The sequence below is a fragment of the Pristiophorus japonicus genome, chromosome 20, assembly GCF_044704955.1.
Source record: "Pristiophorus japonicus isolate sPriJap1 chromosome 20, sPriJap1.hap1, whole genome shotgun sequence".
Lineage (NCBI taxonomy): Eukaryota > Metazoa > Chordata > Chondrichthyes > Pristiophoridae > Pristiophorus > Pristiophorus japonicus.
Window position 1 is genome coordinate 97,294,086 of NC_091996.1, and position 21,050 is coordinate 97,315,135.

At 51.7% G+C, this 21,050-nt stretch overlaps 1 protein-coding gene and 1 pseudogene across 1 annotated transcript in view; both read left to right on the plus strand.

The window, feature by feature from the left end:
- The window catches only part of LOC139233029 (trafficking protein particle complex subunit 14-like), a 68,019-nt gene that overhangs the window by 4,323 nt on the left and 42,646 nt on the right, over positions 1–21,050 (plus strand). The gene's annotated exons all lie outside the window — the stretch shown is intronic.
- On the plus strand, positions 8,309–8,546 carry LOC139233274 (U2 spliceosomal RNA; annotated as a pseudogene).

Sequence of the window (21,050 nt, forward strand, 5' to 3'; positions counted from 1 at the left end):
TGTAAATGTTAAAGTTAAGAGCACAGTTGCCTCTAAATTACCTGCTATGCATTTCTAATTAAATCGCAAGAACATAATAAAAATTAGGAGTCGGCCATTCAGTGAGATCACGGCTGATCTTCGACCTCAACTCCACTTTCCCGCCCAATCCCTTGGGTCCCTTCATATTCAAAAATCTATCGATCTCGGCCTTGAATATACTCAACGACTGAGTCTCCACAGCCCTCTGGGGCAGAGAATTCCAAAGATTCACCACCCTCTGAGTGAAGAAATTCCTCCTCATCTCAGTCCCAAATGGACGACCCCTTATCCTGAGACTGTGACCCCTGGTTCCAGACTCCCCAGCCCGGGGGAAACATCCTCCCTGCATCTACCCTGTCAAGCCCTGTAAGAATTTGTATGTTTCAATGACATCACCTCTCATTCTTAACTCTAGAGAATATCGGCCCAGTCTGTTCAATCTCTCCTCATAGGACAATCCCCCCATCCCAGGAATCAGTCTGGTGCACCTTCGCTGCACTCCCTCTATGGCAAGTATATCCTTCCTTAGGTAAGGAGACCCAAACTGTGCACAATACTCCAGGTGCGGTCTCACCAGGGCCCTGTATATTTTCAATAAGATATCTTGGGGTGGAAATTCGGCTGCACCTCAGTCGGGGCGGTGAATGGAGCGATATATTTGCCGCCGGCAAATGGTTTGTGTCTGCCGCCGCAAAATTCCCCAGCTGGGCCCTGAGTGTCCCGGCGGGCGCTGGGAGCTTGCCGCCTGCCCGCACGTGCTCATTGCCGGCCCTCCTGGCGCTAAGAGGGACGGCAGAAGACCAAAAATCCAGCCCTTCACTCAAATCCTCCTGTGATAAAGTCGCTCGAGCTGGTCGCATTCTCGTCTCTTGATTGAGAAGGCTGTGGCTTAGCCCCCCCCACCCCCCCCCCCCCCCGTCTCCGACCTGAACACACAACATAGGCGGACACTTGCGTTTGCCCCGCAGGAGTGCTGCGTTGTTGCAGGTGAATCCTTTTGCACGGGATACTAACCCGAAGTCCCATCTCCCTGTTCAGGCGGGCACGATAGAGCGCATGACACGATCGGATTAACAGCTGGGCGTTCTCTGGTACCTTGGCAAGCATTCTCTCCCTCAGCCACCCAGAACTGATCACCTGGCGATGAGTTCACACCCTGTTTGTGGGACCGAGCTCTCTACATGTTGGCTGCCTTGTTTACCGACAAAGGGATGCCTCAAAAGTAATTAGTCAATTATATAGAGCTTTGGGATGACCTGAGGGCACAATAAAAAAGCAGTGTGTAAATGCAAGGCTCCTCTCCTTTCTTTATGTCCCTCGACATTTCATAAACTGAGGCACACAGACGGAGGCCATTCGGCCCATCGAGCCTGTGCTAGCTCATGGAAAGCGATCCAATTAGTCCCACTCCCCAATGACCCTGCAAATATTTCCTCCTCCTTTCCTTAGTATACAACAACAACTTGTATTTATTTAGCACCTTTAATGTCGACACCTTCCCAAGGCACTTCACAGGAGTGTTACAAGACAAAACAAAAATTTGACGCCGAGCTATGTAAGGAGTCATTAGCGCAGGTGACCATCATCATCACAGGCGGTCCCTCGAACGAGGATGGCTTGCTTCCACCAGAGTTCACAGATGTTTCAATGAAGGACCCGATGTTCCAGGTCCTGAACTCCAGTTGAGGGGGTGGAAGATGCCTGTGGGTGGATTTTTTTAACGTGGGGTGACCGTTGCACACCAGCCACCACACGGGCTTGACAGAGCGAGGTCTTGGTCCAGTGGCAAGGGTTAACCAGGACGACTGGAGAACAGCTCTGCTGCACGGACCTAGTGCGCGGGCCCGTGCTGCCCCTGGGCCCTCGGCTCTGCTGGGCCCCGTACCCTCATTCGCCGCACCTTCGCCCACGATGTTCCAAGGCCCGGCACTCCAGCCCTATTTATAGCCCCGACCTGCGGTGGTGTTCTCACACAGGTCGGGGCGCTTTATACCACACCCCTGATTAACTGAGTGACCATGGTCCAACACCACCACCATGGGGTCTCCTCTTTTCGCCCAGGGAGCAGAGACAGACGAGCATTTAAAGCAACTTGCTCCCCCACTAACATGGCTTGTTACAATTGGGCGTAGGTGACCAAAAGCTAGGCCAAAGAGGTCGGTTTTAATGAGCGTCTTAAAGGAGGAGAGAGAGGCCGAGAGGTTTAGGGAGGGAGTTCCAGAGCTTGGGGCCCAGGCAACAGAAGGCACGGTCACCGATGGTGGAGCAATTATAATCAGGGATGCTCAAGAGGGCAGAATTAGAGGTGTGCAGACATCTCGGGGGGGTGGGGGGGGGGGGGGGGATGTGGGGCTGGAGGAGATTACAGAGATAGGGAGGGGCGAGGGCCATGGAGGGATTTGTAAACAAGGATGAGAATTTTGAAATGGAGGAGTTGCTTAACCGGAAGCCGATGTAGGTCAGCGAGCACAGGGGGTGATGGGTAAGCGGGACTCGGTGCGAGTTAGGACAGGGGGTGATGGGTGAGCGGGACTCGGTGCGAGTTAGGACACGGGGCAGTGAGCACAGTGGGTGATGGGTAAGCGGGATTCGATGCGAGTTAGGACAGGGGGTGATGGGTGAGCGGGACTTGGTGCGCGTTAGGACACGGGGCAGCGAGCACAGGGGGTGATGGGTAAGCGGGACTCGGTGCGAGTTAGGACACGGGGCAGCGAGCACAGTGGGTGATGGGTGAGCGGGACTTGGTGCGAGTTAGGACACGGGGCAGTGAGCACAGTGGGTGATGGGTGAGCGGGACTTGGTGCGAGTTAGGACACGGGGCAGCGAGCACAGTGGGTGATGGGTGAGCGGGACTCGGTGCGAGTTAGGACACGGGGCAGTGAGCACAGTGGGTGATGGGTGAGCGGGACTTGGTGCGAGTTAGGACACGGGGCAGCGAGCACAGTGGGTGATGGGTGAGCGGGACTTGGTGCGAGTTAGGACACGAGACAGTGAGCACAGGGGGTGATGGGTGGGCGGGACTTGGTGCGAGTTAGGACACGGGGCAGCGAGCACAGGGGGTGATGGGTAAGCGGGACCCGGTGCGAGTTAGGACACGGGGGCAGCCGAGTTTTGGATCAGCCCAAGTTTACGAAGGGTAGAATGTGGGAGGCCGGCCAGGAGTGCGTTGGAATAGTTAAGTCTGGAGGTAACAAAGGCACGGATGAGGGTTTCGGCAGCGGATGAGCTGAGGCAGGGGCGCAGATGGACGATGTTATGGAGGTGGAAACAGGCGGTTTTAGTTTTGTCGCAGATAAGTGGCTTTTATGTTACTTCCGTTGTCTTGCAGGCAATATCATTTGATCATTTCCTGCTCACTTAACCCATTGCAGTTTTGTGGTAACGAGGAGGCCATTCGGCCCCTCGAGCCTGTTCGGCCATTCAGTCCGATCACGGTCGATCTGCGACCTCGACTCCAATTACCTGTCCTTCCTCGCTAGATCCCCTTTACGAACAGAAATCTATCTCCCGACCTATTGACCCAGAATCCACAGCCTTTTGTGGGACGGGAGTTGCAGGGTGCCACTTGGAACGCGCTGTGTGTCGTGTGGCTGTCACGTTCCCCACATTACAACCCTGACCACACTTCCAAAGCACTTCATTGGCTGTGAATCGCTTTGGGATGTCCCGAGGTCACAAGGCCATGTCGATGCGAATACTTTCGATTGAGAAATGAAGTGCGTGTCAGCATAAAATGGCTCCTGGGCAGCGGCTCGGTTTGTTGCTGCCATTTCCCTTCTCACCTGTCTTCATGTCTCCTTATGTGGCTCGATGTCAGACTGTGCCTGATAACGCTCCTGTGAGGCGCGTGGGACGTTAAAGGTGCTGTACAAATGCAAGGTTGCTGTTGATCCTTCTCAATATGCCTCCTAATTTTTCAATTCTGCCGTTTATGCATCTCCTGCTTTTCACATCAGCACATGGTGCAGTCATTCTATTGTATTTTGTGTGTATGTATGTGTTCCCCAGCCCTTTCGTTCTGCTCCTTCTGAAAATGCTCATTCATCTGTTAGTACAGCGCTTCTGACGGAGGTTTCTTCATCATCATCATCATCATCATAGGCAGTCCCTCGGAATCGAGGAAGACTTGCTTCCACTCTTAACATGAGTCCTTGGGTGGCTGAACAGTCCAATACGAGAGCCACAGACCCTGTCACAGGTGGGACAGACAGTGGTTGAGGGAAGGGGAGGGTGGGACTGGTTTGCCGCACGCTCCTTCCGCCGCCTGCGCTTGGTTTCTGCACGCTCTCGGCGACGAGACTCGAGGTGCTCAGCGCCCTCCCGGATGCACTTCCTCCACTGAGGGCGGACTGGTCTTTGGCCAGGGACTCCCAGGTGTCAGTGGGGGATGTTGCATTTTATCAGGGAGGCTTTGAGGGTGTCCTTGTAATGTTTCCTCTGCCCACCTTTGGCTTGTTTGCCGTGAAGGAGTTCCGAGTAGAGCGCTAGCTTTGGGAGTCTCGTGTCTGGCATGCAGACAACGCCTGCATCTACGCACATTCAGAGGCTGAACTCCAGGACATAGTCGACGTATTTACTGAGGTGTACGAAAGCACGGACCTTATGCTAAACATCTAAGACAAAGGTTCTCCATCAGCCTGTCCTCGCCACACAGCACTGCCCCCCAGTCATCAAGATCCACGGCGCGGCCCTGGACACCGTGGACCATTTCCCATACCTCGGGAGCCTCCTATCAACAAGAGCAGACATTGACGAGGAGGCTCAACACCACCTCCAGTGCGCCAGTGCAGCCTTCGGCCGCTTGAGGAAAAGAGTGTTCGAAGATCAGGAGGCTTCGCAACAGAGATGTCTATTCTCTGCCCAGACGCTAACTGACCTGCCATGTGTTTCCGACGCTTTCTGCTGTTTGCTGTCAGGACTTGTTTGCTGTCAGGACTTGCTCGCCCTGCATCCTGTTCACAGGTCTGGAATCCTTCCTGAACTGTTCTAACAACACTGCGAAGTTGCCAATAATCGAAGAGTAAACTTGCCATAGCCATTGTATCGTCGATATTGCAGCTCAGAAGGAGGCCTATTGAGCCTGTGTTCTTTAGCGAGTCCACTTTCGCTGTATCTCTCTTAGATTCTTCATTTTCAATTATTTATCCAATTCCCTTTTATTAGGAAAGGCTGAGCAGGCTGGGGCTCTTTGCAATACAAAAGAAAAGGCTGAGGGGCAATCTGATAGGAGACTTGAGCACAAGATTCTAGGCTGACACTCCAGAGCAGTGCTGAGGGAGCGCCGCACTGTCGGAGGGGCAGTGCTGAGGGAGCACCGCACTGTCGGAGGGGCAGTGCTGAGGGAGCACCGCACTGTCGGAGGGGCAGTGCTGAGGGAGCGCCGCACTGTCGGAGGGGCAGTGCTGAGGGAGCGCCGCACTGTCGGAGGGGCAGTGCTGAGGGAGCGCCGCACTGTCGGAGGGGCAGTGCTGAGGGAGCGCCGCACTGTCGGAGGGGCAGTGCTGAGGGAGTGCCGCACTGTTAGATGAGACATCAAACCAAGGTCCCGTCTGGGTGGACGTAAAAGTTCCCACAGTCCTATTTCGAAGAAGAGGAGCCAAGTGCTCCCCGGTGTCCTGGGCCAATATTTATCCCTGAGCCAACATCACTAGCAAGCAGATGATCTGGGTCATTATCACATTGCTGTTCACAGGAGCTTGCTGTGTGCAAATTGGCTGCTGCGTTTCCCACATTACAACAGTGATTATGCTTCAAGGTAATCCATTGGCTGAACAGTGACTTGGGACATCCCGAGATCGTGAAAGGCACTGTGTAAATACACGTCTTTCCACAAGCGACCATCAATGCAGAGATTAAAATTATACGTATTTACAGCACAGAAAGAGGCCATTTGGCCCCACCGCTCCGTGCCGGGGTTTATGCTCCACACCAGCCCCCTCCCACCCCTCTACATCTCACCCCATCAACATATCCTTCTATTCCTTTCTCCCTCATGTGTTTATCCAGCTTCCCCTTAAATGCATCGATACTATTCGCCTCAACCCCTCCCTGTGGCAGCGAGTTCCACATTCTCACCGCTCTCTGGGTAAAGAAGTTTCTCCTCAATTCCCCATTAGATTTATCAGTGACTGTCTTGTATTGGTGGCCTCTAGTTTTGCTCTTGCCTGCAAGTGGAAACATTCTCTGCGCCTACCCTATCGAACCCCTGCATCATCTTGAAGACCTCCATCGGATGGGCCATTCCTCAGTATTCTCTGTTCTGGAGCAATGAGCCCCTGCCTGTTCAATCTTTCCTGATATTGCCTCAGTTCTGCAAAGAAAGAATATAAAGAGAAGTGGAAAAGGCAGGTGAATAGGATTAGGCCGTGCCAGGTGAAGTGCTTGCACTGACACCCGACACGGTGAGCTCAATGGCCACCTCCTACTTTCATTTTCACATGCAGGTGCAGCAAGTGATCAGGAAGGCAAATGGAATGTTGGCCTTTATTGCAAGGGGGATAGAGTATAAAAGCAGGGAAGTCCTACAACTGTACAGGGAGTTGGTGAGACCACACCTGGAGGACTGCATACAGTTTTGGTCTCATTTAAGGAGGGATATACTTGCATTGGAGGCAATTCAGAGCAGGTTCTGGCTAAGATCAAGTGTAACTGACCTGACCAGCCACCATGACCTCCGGGTGGTTTCTCCCTGGTCAGGAAGGTATATGCTTGCTTTTTTGGAAACAGGAGGTGGGTGGGGTGGCTTGACCCATCCACCTCCACGGAGGTGTGTGGGGTGGCTTGACCCATCCACCTCCATGGCACGAACCTGGTATTGCAGTACTTCCAGGAACGGTGCAGTGGCTCTAGGCCTTTTGGCTAAGAGCATTGGCGCAGAGTGATCCTTGGCATGTGCAAGGTGACCTCTGGCGTTTGTGATTTGACAAAGAATTGGAATGATTGGCTACGAATTTATAAAAAAAAAAAAAAAAATTCAGAGCAGGTTCACCAGGCTGATTCCTGAGATGAAAGGATTGTCTTATGAAGAAAGATTGAGCAGGTTGGGCCTGTACTCATTGGAGTTTAGAAGAATGAGAGGTGATCTTAGTGAAACGTTTAAAGTTCTGAGGGGACTTCACAGGGTAGAAGCAGAGAGGATGTTTCCCCTCGTGGGGGAATCTAGAACTAGAGGGCATAGCCTCCGAATAAGGGGTCGCCCATTTAAAACTGAGATGAGGAGGAATTTGTCTCATAGGGTCGTGAATCTGTGGAATTCTCTGCCCCAGAGAGCTGTGGAGGCTGGGTCATTGAATATATTTAAGTTGGAGAGAGAGAGAGATTTTTGAACGATAAGGGAGTGAAGGGTTATGGGGAGCGGGCGGGGAAGTGGAGCTGAGTCCATGATCAGATCAGCCATGATCGTACTAAATGGCGGAGCAGGCTCGAGGGGCCGAATGGCCGACTCCTGCTCCTATTTCTTACATTCTTGTATGTTCTTGTCATTAGAATTTGCAATGCAAGTGGTCGAAGTGTCTGAGCTTTATATGCCCATCATCATAGGCGGTCCTACGCGCACCATTATGCTGAACTGCAATCCGAATGGCCTCTGTTAGAGGGCATTGAGGTTACGAAACAGTGAGGTTAATCTTGGTGTCTTTTGAAACCTTTTAGCGGGGCATGGAAGTGTGAATTTTAGGACAGTGCCCGGTGAAAATAAAACCGTGTTTGCTCCGACTCGGAATCCACCCGCGTGGGCCCGCTGGGGTTGACTCGTAGTTGGCAGTACTCGCGAAATAAATTGTTCATCATAAAATCACATCTTTCACCGTTGCAGTGCGCAGGGTTGAAAGGGAGAGGATTTTTTGCTCTCTGCTGTGAATTGCCGCATTAAAACGACAGGGCAAATCAATACATTGTTAACGGAATCATAAATGCTCGGAGTGCTGAGGAATGTGGAATTGGATTTTGGCTACGTGCTGCATAAGTTGCCTGCTAATGTCACCCGAGACCTTGCTTGTTCGGCTGCTCGCTGACAATAGATTATGTAAATCTGCTTGCTATTTTACTGGAGTATTCTCCAGCATGCTTTCATTAACCAGGAGCTCCATCATACGCTGCTAAAAGCCTCTGAGGACACTTTGAAATTATTCAAGAGAGGGGAATTAAAATCGTGCGTGAGAATAGAGTGTGGAGCCATTATATCGAATCCGCAGTGCTCAGCATTTAAACTGCAGCACTTTCTGCAGCAGCTGCTCAGGCTATTGCCCACAACTTAAACTTTTTGCAGTTATAGATAATATCAGAAATAGTCGCTTCTCGGCCTTTTGGCTAAGATCAAGTGTAGTATCTGTTCTCGGCCTTTTGGCTAAGATCATGCGTAACTGACCTGACGGGAGTAACCACCATAACCCCGGGGTGGCTCTCCCTGGATCAGGAAGGTATATGCTTGCTTTTTTGGAAATAGGAGGTGGGTGGGGTGGCTTGACCCATCCACCTCCATGGCACGAACCTGGTATTGCAGTACTTCCAGGAACGGTGCAGTGGCTCTAGGCCTTTTGGCTAAGAGCATTGGCGCAGAGTGATCCTTGAATGGGCCCAAGGTGACCTCTGGCGTTTGTGATTTGACAAAGAATTGGAACGATTGGCTACGAATTTCAAAAAAAAAAAATAATAATATCAGAAATAGCAGCAGGAGTCAGCCATTCGGCCCCTCGAGCCTGCTCCGCCATTCAATAAGATCATGGCTGATCCGATCACAGACTCAACTCCACTTCCCCGCCCGCTCCCCGTAATCCTGTCTTGTATGCTTTTAGGACCTGATGTACATAGAATGTATAGCCCAGAAAGAGGCCGTTTGGCCCCACCGCTCTGTGCCGGGGTTTATGCTCCACACCAGCCCCCTCCCACCCCTCACCATCTCACCCCATCACCATATCCTTCTGTTCCTTTCCCCCTCGTGTGTTTATCCAGCTTCCCCTTAAATGCATCGATACTATTCGCCTCAGCCCCTCCCTGTGGCAGCGAGTTCTACATTCTCACCACTCTCAGGGTAAAGAAGTTTCTCCTGAATTCCCGATTGGATTCATTAGTGACTGTCTGATATTGATGGCCTCTAGTTCTGGTCTCCCCCACAAGTGGGGACATCTTCTCTAAGTCTACCCTATCGAATTCCTTCATCATCAATCGAAGCGAGGATGACTTGCTTCCATGCCAAAAAAGGGATGAGTTCACGGGTGTTTCAATGAAGGACCTAATATTCCGGATCCCGAACTACATCCTGAAGGGTGGAAGATGCCTGTGAGTGGATTTTTTTAACGTGGGGTGGCCGTTGCACAAAAGCCACCACACGGGCTTGACAGAGCGAGGTCTGGGTCCAGTGGCAAGGATTAACCAGGACGACTGGAGACCAGCTCTGCTGCACGGACCCAGTGAGCTCACATATCGCAGTGTGGGCTGGCCCCATGCTGCCCCTGGGCCCTCGCCTCTCCTGGGCCCCGATCATTTTAAAGACCTCGATCAGGTCACCTCTCAGCTTTCCCTTTTCTAGAGAAAAGAGCTCCAAACTGTTCAATCTTTCCTATTAGGAATAACCATTCGGTTCTGTATCATCCTTTTCTCCGCACCTGTTCCAGTGCCTTGGTATCCGTGTTATAATATGGAGACCAGAACTGTGCGCAGTGCTGCAAGTGTGGTCTCTCCAAGGTTCCATACAATAACAAGACTTTTCAATTCTATCCCTCTCGAAATGGACCCTGGTAATTCCTGATGAAAGTTTAATGCGTTTGAGCTCTTCAAGGCAATTGCTGTGGACAAGAGCCATGCTGCGGCCTGTACAACTATGTTGAAATGTCTGTGCATATACACACTTGGATTGGCCAGAGTCTGCATTCAGAATTCCCAGGTCAGGCAGGGCACGGGTTAGGTGCAAATTAAAGCTCCCTCTATTCTGACCCACAGCATCATGATATTACTACAACGAGAATTTAGGTATCACCCGTGGCTCAGTGGGTAGCACCCTCGCCTCTGAGTCAGAAGGTCATGGGTTCAATCCTCACTCCAGAGACTTGAGCACAAAATCCAGGCTGACATTCCCAGTGCAGTGCTGAGGGAGCGCCGCGCTGTCGGAGGGGCAGTGCTGAGGGAGCGCCGCGCTGTCGGAGGGGCAGTGCTGAGGGAGCGCCGAGCTGTCGGAGGGGCAGTGCTGAGGGAGCGCCCCCCCCCGTCGGAGGGGCAGTGCTGAGGGAGCGCCCCCCCCCTGTCGGAGGGGCAGTGCTGAGGGAGCGCCCCCCTGTCGGAGGGGCAGTGCTGAGGGAGCGCCCCCCTGTCAGAGGGGCAGTGCTGAGGGAGCGCCCCCCTGTTGGAGGGGCAGTGCTGTGGGAGCGCCCCCCTGTCGGAGGGGCAGTGCTGAGGGAGCGCCCCCCTGTCGGAGGGGCAGTGCTGAGGGAGCGCCCCCCTGTCGGAGGGTCAGTGCTAAGGGAGCGCCCCCCCCTGTCGGAGGGGCAGTGCTGAGGGAGCGCCCCACTGTTGGAGGTGTCGTCTTTCAGATGAGACATTAAACCGAGGCCCCGTCTGCCCTCTCGGATGGACGGAAAAGATCCCACGGCCAATAGTTGAAGAGCAGGGCAGTTCTGGTATTTATCCCTCAACCAACTTCACTAAAAAAACAGATTATCTGGGTCATTATCATATTGCTGTGTGTGGGAGCTTGCTGTGCTCAAATTGGCGTTTCCCACATTATAACAGTGACTACTCTCCAAAAGGAGTTCATTGGCTGTAAAGCGCTTTGAAACATCCTGAGGTTGTGAAAGTTCTTTCCGTCAAACAAAGCCCTAGCAATTAAAAAGTTAGTCTGTAACATTTGTAAAGTCTATACTCAATATCTACCACCTTATTTCAGTCCTAATTCTCTCTCTCTCCCACTCTTCCCCATTCTCAGTTATTCTCTTGCTCTCCCTCCGTCCCTTGTATCTCCACATACCACCCATTATTCCCCGAAGGCAAGCAATAAGGGAATCAGTTGTGAGTCCGTTACCAGTGCTGCCCTTCAGTAAAGAGGAATTTGTGAATACGCAAGTGGAAGCTTTGACTAAATCGTACTTTCCACCTGCTCTTCCTCAGAGGTTTATCAATTAACCCCCCCCCCACCCTCCACTTGGGTTTAATCCGAGGGTCCCATTGATGCTGCTAATCAGTTTTGCAGTCTGTTATACCTTTTCAAAATATGCTGCCCCCGCACTGCCCTCCAAAATACGCCTGGGATCTGGCATGGTACATCCATGTGTGCTTGCAGATAAACTTCACACTTCCACTTGCAAACAATGAAGTTTCCAATCCTGCCACTTTTTGTCTCCCGTTTTTTTCTTCCTGGAGACACTGATTCTTGTTTGGGATATGGTCCCACAGGAGCCGGAAGCCCTCTCCGACCTTGCCCAAGTGGCTAACTCCCCACACTCGAGCCAAATCTGTTTTTATTTCTTTTACGAGATGTGGGCGCCGCTGGCAAGGCCGTCCCCACCCCCGAATCGCCCTCGAGAAGGTGGTGGTGAGCCGCTGCTGTCCGCACTGGGACATGGGGGAACTCCGAGTCACACACCACCCCGACTGGGGAAATATATCGGCCGTTCCTTCATCGTCGCTGGGTCACAATCCTGGAACTCCCTCCCTAACAGCACTGTGGGAGCACCTTCACCACACGGACTGCAGCGGTTCAAGAAGGCGGCTCACCACCACCTTCTCGAGGGGCAATTAGGGGGATGGGGCAATAAATGCTGGCCTTGCCAGCGGCGCCCACATCCTGTGAATGAATCCCCCCAAAGAATGATTCATTGTAGTCTTAGCAGCAAATGTGTGTTTATTTTGAAATAGAAATATTTCTCCTAGCAGAGGAAGTGGTTGTTCACAGAACAGAGGAATGGATGGAAAAGTGAGTAATGTTATTGAAGTTGTTATATAACCATTAGAAATCATTGCACCCTCAGGGGATATCTCATCGTGCTTCTCAACCTTCGAAGTGTGGCAGTGTCGGAATGTCAGTAAATGCAGCAATAAATGTATAGCAAGATCCCACAAACAGAAAATGATTGAATCAACCTTATCTCTTTTGTTTTAGAGGTGTTATCTATCTCTTAGTTCCTCCAGCCGCCCAAGAACAGGCCATTCAGCCCCTCGAGCCTGTCCTGCCATTCGATGAGATCGTGGGTGATCTATATCCCAACTCCATCCACCTGCCTTGGCTCCATATCTTTTGATATCTAGCGCTAGCAAAAATCTGTCGCTCTGTGATTTTAAATGATTAACTGAGCTAGCGTCGACTGTTTTTTGTGGGAGAGTTTCACACTTCGATCACCCTTGGCATGAAGAATTGTTTCCAAAATTCTCTTCCGAATAGCCTGGCTCTGATTTTAAGGTTATTTCCCCTTGTCCTGGACTGCCCCCACCAGCGGAAAACGTTTCTCTCCATCTACCCTATCCGTTCCTTTCAAAATCCGACAAACGTCAATCAAATCAGCCCTTAACCTTCCAGGCAATACAAGCCTAGTTTCTGTAATCCCTCCTCATAGTCTAACCCTTGGAGCCCGGGTAACATTGTGCTGAATCTGCACTGCCCTCCTCCCAAGGCCAATATGCCCTTTCGAAGGTGTGGGGCCCAGAATTGTACACAGTGCTCCAGGTGTGGTCTCACCAGGGCTTTCTATGCTGCAGAAAATCTTCCTCCTGTTCATAATTTAGCCCTCTAGATATAAAGGCTAACACGCCCACTTGTCTTTGATTATTTTTTGTACCTCAACTCTCTGTTCCGCCAATTTTGACTTCTCCATCCCCGAATTCCTTCACCAACCACTGGTGGCCGTGCCTTCAGCTGCCTAGTTCCTAAGCGTTGTAATTTTCTCGCCTAAACCTCGCTACCTCTCTCTCCTCCTTTGACGCTCCTTAAAACGTACCTAAGTGTCAGTCGTGGCTCAGTGGGTAGCACACTCGCCTCGGAGCGTTCCGCCTCGGAGAGTTCCACTCCAGGGACTTGAGCACAAATAAAATCTGGGCTGACACACCCAGTGCTGTGCTGAGGGAGCGCCGCACTGTCGGAGGGGCAGTACTGAGGGAGCGCCGCACTGTCGGAGGGGCAGTACTGAGGGAGCGCCGCACTGTCGGAGGGGCAGTACTGAGGGAGCGCCGCACTGTCGGAGGGGCAGTACTGAGGAAACGCCGCACTGTCGGAGGAGCGGTGCTGAGGGAGCGCTGCACTGTCGGAGGGGCAGTATGAGGGAGCGTCGCACTGTCTGAGGGGCGGAACTGAGGGAGCGCCGCACTGTCGGAGGGGCCGTGCTGAGGGAGCACCGCACTGTCGGAGCGCTGCGCTGTCGGAGGGGCAGTGCTGAGGGAGCGCCGCACTGTCGGAGGGGCACTGCTGAGGGAGCGTCGCACTGTCGGAGGTGCCGTCTTTTGGATGAGACGTTAAATCGAGGCCCCGTCTGCGCTCTCGGGTGGGCGTAAACGATCCCATGGCACTATTTCGAAGAGGAACAGGGGAGTTATCCCTGATGTCCTGGGGGCCAATATTTATCCCTCAATCAACGTAACAAAAACAGATTATCCGGGTCATTATCACATTGCTGTGTGTGGGAGCTTGCTGTGCGCAAATTGGCGTTTTCCCACATCACAACAGTGACTACACTCTAAAAAGTACTTCATTGGCTGTAAAGCGCTTTGAGACATCCGGTGGTCGTGAAAGGCGCTATATAAATCTTTACTTTGTCCATGCTTTTGGTCACCTGTCGTAATATCTCCTTTGGCGTGGTGTCAGTCTTTGGGTGATTGCGCTGCTGTGCAGCACCCAAGGGTGTTTTACCACGTTGCTGGTAGAATTCCCTGCTCTTCCGCTGGTGCTGTGGGATCTTTTTATGTCAACTTGAGCACGTATTCGGGCCTTGTTTTAAAACCTCCTGCAAAAGGCTGTCGCTCCAACAATGCTGCACTCGCTCAGTAACGCACTGAAATGTCAGCCTTGATTCTGTGCATTCGCCTTGGATAGGGACTGGAGCCCACAATCTTCTGACTCACGGGCGGGCAAGCTCCCAACTGAACCAAGTTGATACTTCTGGTTGCATTTATAAACTATGCGTTCCATTATATTAAACTTCTAAATCATTCCATTTGGAAAATGTGCAAGCATAATAAGGTGTAATGACAGCGGAGGAAAGTCAGCGATAACTGGCATTTATAGAAAAATATCCTGAGACATGAGGGGGGGGTGAGGGGAAGTCAGAATCAGCACGGAATAAAGATGCCAATTCAATGCTGATGCAGTAAATCGTTAAGAGTTGGCCCAAAGCTGCATAAAACACGGAAGGTCAGAGGTTGTCAGAAGCTGAATTTTCTATTTTCAGCTTTTAATTGGAATCTGTGCTAAATTTTTGGGCTAAGAATAGTTTTGAAAGCTGCCCGTTTGAGCGGCTGTATTGGAAACTCTTTTGTGCATCACCCTCACTGCTCTCTCCTGTTGCCGTACCACTTCTGTCTTTTGATGAATTGCCATCATATGTCGGTAGCTTTTGCGGTAGATTGCCAAGGACGATAGCAGAACTTGAGAGGTTGGACCGATCAGGCAACACTGAACAGGCCGGGGCGCTTTCCTCTAGAAGAGAGAAGGCTGAGGGGTGATCTGATAGCGGTCTTTAAAATTATGTTGGGGTTTGATGGGGTCGATGTAGCGATGATGTTTCCACTTGTGGGGGAGACCAGACCTCGGGGTTGTGAGTATAAGACAGTCACTAAAAATCAATAGGGAATTTAGGAGAAACTTCTTTATCCAGAGCATACAGCAGGAGGAGGCCATTTAGCCCCTCAAGCCTGATCGCTGTTCAATCATGGCTCCTCTATGACCCAACTCCATATACCCGTCGTTGCTCCATATACCTGCATTCCTTTGGTTAACGATCTATCAATCTCATTTTAAAAATGAACAATTGATCTAGCATCGATTGCCGTTTGCGGAAGAAAGTTCCAAACTTCTCCCGCCCATTGTGTGTAGGAGTGTTTCCAACTTCACTCCTGAAAGGTCTGGCTCTAAATTTTAGACAGTGGCCCTCGTCCTAGACGCCCCAACCAGCGGGAATAACTTCTCTCTCTCTCTCTACTCTATCAGTTCTCGAACATCTTGAGAGAGTGGTGAGAATGTGGAACTCGCTGCCACAGGGAGGGGTTGAGGCGAACAGCGTAGATGCATTCAAGGGGAAGCTGGATAAAGACGTGAGGGAGAAAGGAATCGAAGGATATGGTGATGGGGTAGGGGTGGGAGGGAGCGTAAACCCCAGCACGGAGCGGTGGGGCCCAGTGGTCTGTTTCTGTGCAGTACATTCCATGGAATGTAATTATTTCTCGCGTGGTATGATCTTTACTGCAGCAAACCATCCAAGAGATATTTTTCCTGATGATGTGGCAGCGTTTGTTTCTGCTGGAGAAAAGATCGGGTACTCGGAGTGAGGAAAAGAAAGCTTTCTTGCCTATCCCATTGACCTGTCAGTTAAGACTATGAACAGAAATGAATCTCAGCATTTTCAACTCCGTGCAGTCTGCGTGTCCAGCCCACGCCATCCGTTCTGTGTTGAATTGGGAGACTATCCCATTTTCTGTTTTGGTTCTGTTCAGTGCACATTTTCTGTGCTCTTCCGTTCTTGAACTTAACTCCAGGATGACGTGCCTGCGTCTTTCTAAGTTGCGGTGAGCTGCGTTCCTTTGCTTTCCATCTAAAATACTGCTTGGAAAATATGGGCACAAGAAATAGGAGCAGGAGTTGGCCATTCGGCCCTTTTGAGCCCACTCCGCCATTCAGAAAGATCATGGCTGATCGAGAAAGAAAGACTTGCATTTATATAGCGCCTTTCACGACCACCGGACGTCTCAAAGCGCTTTGCAGCCAATGAAGTTCTTTTGGAATGTAGTCACTGTAGTTATGTGGGAAATGCCAGTTTGCGCACAGCAAGCTCCCACACACAGCAATATGATAATGACCGGATAATCTGTTTTTGTTGATTGAGGGATAAATATTGGCCCCCGGGCACCGGAAGAACTCCCCTGCTCCTCTTAATGGTGCCATGGGATGTTTAACATCCACCCGAGAGAGCAGACGGAGACTCGGTTTAACGGCACCTCCGACAGTGCGGCGATCCCTCGGCGCTGCCCCCTCCGACAGTGCGGCGTTCCCTCGGCGCTGCCCCCTCCGACAGTGCGGCGCTCCCTCGGCGCTGCCCCCTCCGACAGTGCGGCGCTCCCTCGGCGCTGCCCCCTCCGACAGTGCGGCGCTGCTCCCTCGGCGCTGCCCCCTCCGACAGTGCGGCGCTCCCTCGGCGCTGCCCCCTCCGACAGTGCGGCGCTCCCTCGGCGCTGCCCCCTCCGACAGTGCGGCGCTCCCTCGGCGCTGCCCCCTCCGACAGTGCGGCGCTCCCTCGGCGCTGCCCCCTCCGACAGTGCGGCGCTCCCTCGGCGCTGCCCCCTCCGACAGTGCGGCGCTGCTCCCTCGGCGCTGCCCCCTCCGACAGTGCGGCGCTGCCCCCTCCGACAGTGCGGCGCTGCCCCCTCCGACAGTGCGGCGCTGCCCCCTCCGACAGTGCGGCGCTGCCCCCTCCGACAGTGCGGCGCTCCCTCGGCGCTGCGCTGGAGTGTCAGCCTAGATTTATGTGCTGGAGTGGGTCTTGAACCATTGGTTGTAATCGACCAAAATTCCCCGGATTCTAGGGAGGTCCCAACGGATTGAATGGAGTGCCGCACTGTCGGAGACGCAGTACTGAGGGAGCGCCGCACTGTCAGAGATGCTATCTTTCGGATGAGACACAAAATTGAGGCCCTGTCTTTCTCGGGTTGGCGTAAAAGATCACATGGGCACTATTTCAAAGAAGAGCAGGGGCGTTCTCCCCAGTGTCCCAGACAACGTTTATCCGTCAATTAACATCACTGGTCATTATCACATTGCTATTTGTGGGAGCTTGCTGTGCGCAAGTTACAAGTGACTACACTTCAAAAGTACTGCATTGCCTGTAAAGCTGCAGAAAGTTCTTTCCATTGACTCGAAGAGATGAAATTAATTAATCACCGCAGAATGAAGAATTTACCCTGCAGTGCATTGTTGGCATTGCATAGCTCAATATAGAATACACCCTGTGGTGTAGCACGACTGCTGCTATGACAGTAGCACCGAGAACAATGTTTCAGGGATTTAAGAGTCACGAAAACCGCAGGCAAAGTATAAGGGCCTTGAAGGTAATCCAAAATGCAGTTTAATTGTGCAATAAATAATTTAGCACTGCTCGTCCAGAGATGCTCCTGATGTTCTTCTGCCTGAACTCCATATTTTCCATGACTGCTGCCTTTGTGGTCTCTGATGCACTCTTTTTTTCGGCCTCACTGTGTTCTGTGAAGTGCAGAGTGGCTGATTTATCATTCCACTTCTTCATCCCACTCGCAGCTGCTTCATCGATGGATTTGCTCATGGCTCAGTGGGTAGCACCCTCGCCTCTGAGTCTGGAGGCCGTGTGTTCAAGTCACACTCCAGGGACCTGTCAAATATCTAGACTGACACTTCCAGTGCAGCGCTGAGGGAGCGCCGCACTGTCGGAGGGGCAGCGCTGAGGGAGCGCCGCACTGTCGGAGGGGCAGCGCTGAGGGAGCGCCGCACTGTCGGAGGGGCAGCTTTTCGGATGAGACGTCAAACCGAACCCCCGTCTGCGCTCTCAGGTGGACATGAAAGGTCCAATGACACAATATTGAAGAAGAGCAAGGGAGTTGTTCCCGGTGTCCTGGCCAATGTTTATCCCTCAATCGGATGATCTGGTCATGATCACATTGCTGTGTGTGGGAGCTTGCTGTGCACAAATTGGCTGCTGTGTTTCCCACATTACAACAGTGACTGCACTCCAAAAGTACTTCATTGGCTGTGAAGTGCTTTGGGACATCCTGAGGTGATGAACGACGCTGTTGAAAATCTAAGTATTTCTTTCTTTAGAAGAATGAGGAGTTTAGAAGAATGAGAGGTGATCTTATTGAAACGTATAAGATTCTGAGGGGGCTTGACAGGGTAGATGCAGAGAGGATGTTTCCCCTCGTGGGGGAGTCTAGAACTAGGGGGCATAGTCTCAGAATTCTGTGGAATTCTCTGCCCCAGAGAGCTGTGGAGGCTGGTCATTGAATATATTTAAGGTGGAGATAGACAGATTTTTGAGCGATAAGGGAGTTGAGAGTTATGGGGCGCAGGCGGAGGGGGGGTGGGGGCGGGGACAGTGGAGCTGAGGCCAGGATCAGATCAGCCATGATCTTATTGAATGGCGGAGCAGGCTCGAGGGGTCGAATGGCCGACTCCTGCTCCTAATTCTTCTGTTCTCCGTCTCTGAAGGAGGCAAGCCAGGAGTTGTGTAACACAGAGGCTTTGTCTGTCGTGGCTCAGTGGGTGGCACTCTCGCGCCTCCGAGTCAAATGGTTGTGTGTTCAAGCCCCATTCCAGAGACACTGTTCAAAATTCTGCCGCATATTCTTCCCAAGAAAGTCTGGAACGTGACCTCCTCGCCCAAGCTCTCTCTAATCCGGGAAAAAGCCAGCTGATCCATCGTGGCATTAATCTCAGACAAAACCTCCCAAAAAGAAATGTGTGCCTCTCTTCCTGTTACTGTCTCTCTCTGCTCCTCCGTGACCTCGTCCCCTCCCTATCTCTCTAACCTCCTCCAGCTCGACAACCCTCCGCGATCTCTGCGCTCTTCCAATTCTGGCTTCCTGAGCAACCCCCCCCCCCCCCCCCCACTTCCTTTGCCCCATCGCTGGTGGCCGTGCCTTAAGCCGTCCAGGCCCTTGGCTCTGGAATCCTCTCGCTAAGCCTCTTCACATCTGTGTCTCTCCTCCAGTGTCGGCTAAGGCTCCATGGCTTTCCTACGTTACAACAGTGACTACACTCCAAAAGTACTTAATTGGCTGTAAAGCACTTTGAGGCGTCCGGTGGTCGTGAAAGGCGCTATATAAATGCAAGGCTTTATATGCTGGCAGCACCATGAAAGACCTATAACCGCCAGTCTCCACTCAAGTGTCGTACAGCTCAAAATGCACTTGGATAATCGTGGGCTCAAATCCCCCCACTCCAGGGTTTGTGCTCGACACGTGTCTCTTCCCACCCCCTACATCTATTCCTTTCCCCCTCGTGCTTATCCAGCTTCCTGTTAAATACATCTGTGCTATGCGCCTCAACTATTCCCCGTGGTAGCGAATTGCACGTTTTCTCTGGGTAAAGAAGTTTCTCCTGAATTCCCGACTGGCTTTACTAAATCCGCGATACATGGCCACACCACGAACTTTGTACTTTGTCAGAACCCCATGTGTTACTGCTCCCAGCATTAACAAAATGCCTTCTGCAGTCACCTCCTCTAAAGAACGACACCTCGCGCTGCCCTGCAAAACCATTTCGTTCACACTCTGAGCTTAGAAAATGCACTGCAATCCACTTAGCACCCGCCACAGCTAATCAACGCGGCATGACCTGCTCAAAAATCCATAACTCCCCTCGAGGCAATGCCGTGGAGAATTGATCCACGAGCTTTCAGGCTCCACTCCAGTGTTGCCATATTCATGGGAGTTATATTCAGAGGTGGGTGTTTTTACACATTCTCTCTTCCCTGGATTCCGAAAGAGGCAATTCATGCTTGAAATCCAAAAACAGCAAGGTTAATTCTCGAGGCACTCATCACCCATCAGAATTATCAAAAAATGTTGCATTTATATAGTGCCCTTCACAACCTCCATGTCCCGAAGAACTTGAAGTGCAGTCGCTGTTGTAATGTCGGAAACGCGGCAGCCAATTTGCGCACAGCAAGCTCTCACGAATGGCAATGAGATACTGGCCAGATCATCTGTTTTTTAGTGATGTTGGTTGAGGGATAAATATTGGCCCCAGGACACCGGGGAGAACTCCCTCGCTCGTCTTCAAAATAGTGGCCATGGGACCTTTTACATCCACCCGAGAGGGCAGACGAGGCCTTGGTTTAACGTTTCATCCGAAAGACGGCACCTCCGACAGTGCGGCGCTCCCTCAGCGCCGCCCCTCCGACAGTGCGGTGCTCCCTCAGCGCCGCCCCTCCGACAGTGCGGCGCTCCCTCAGCACTGCACTGCGAGTGTCAACCTAGATTTTTGTGCTGAAGTTTCTGGATTTAGACTCGATCCCATGACCTTGTGACTCCGAGGCGAGAGTGTGACCTTGATTGAACCACGGCTGACACTAGCGGCCAGTGGCTTTTGGCATTGTAGTGATAGCTTCACTGGGACCTATTGCGCTCTGCAATTCCCTAAACCTCCCTCTCCACACCTCCCTCCCCCCCTTTTAAGTTCCACCTTATAACCCACGTCATTGACCAAGCTTTTATTCACCCCTCCTAATACCTCCTCCTTTGCCCCATTTTACTCTCACTGCACCTCTGAAAAGCGCCTTGGAATATTTATTTGCATTAAAGCATCCCTGATTATAATCGCTCCACCATCGGTGGCTGTGCCTTCTGTTGCCTGGGCCCCAAGCTCTGGAACTCCCTCCCCAAACCTCTCTCCCTCTCTTTCCTCCATAAAACCGACCTCTTTGACCCAGCTTTTAGACGCCTGTACTAATTTCTACTTGTGCAGCTCGGTGTCAAATTTTTTAACTCACAATACTCCTGTGAAGCACCTTGGGATGTTTCACTGCGTTAAAGGCGCTATATAAATACAAGTTGTTGTTACAAAGATATATCGATAGATTAAGTGAATGGGCAAAACTGTAGCAAATTAATTTCAATGTCGGCAAATGTGAGGTCATCCACTTTGGACCGAAATAGGATAATAGAGTACTTTCCAAATGGTGAGGCTAAAAACAGAAGGTCCAAAGGGACATGGGGGGTCCAGGTACATCGATCATTAAAATGTCAGGAACAAGTATAGAAAATAATCAAAAAGGCTAATGGGATGCTGGTCTTTCTATCGAGAGGACCAGAATACAAGAGGGTAGAAGTTATGCTGCAGCTGTACAAAGCCCTGGTTAGCCCACAGCTGGAGC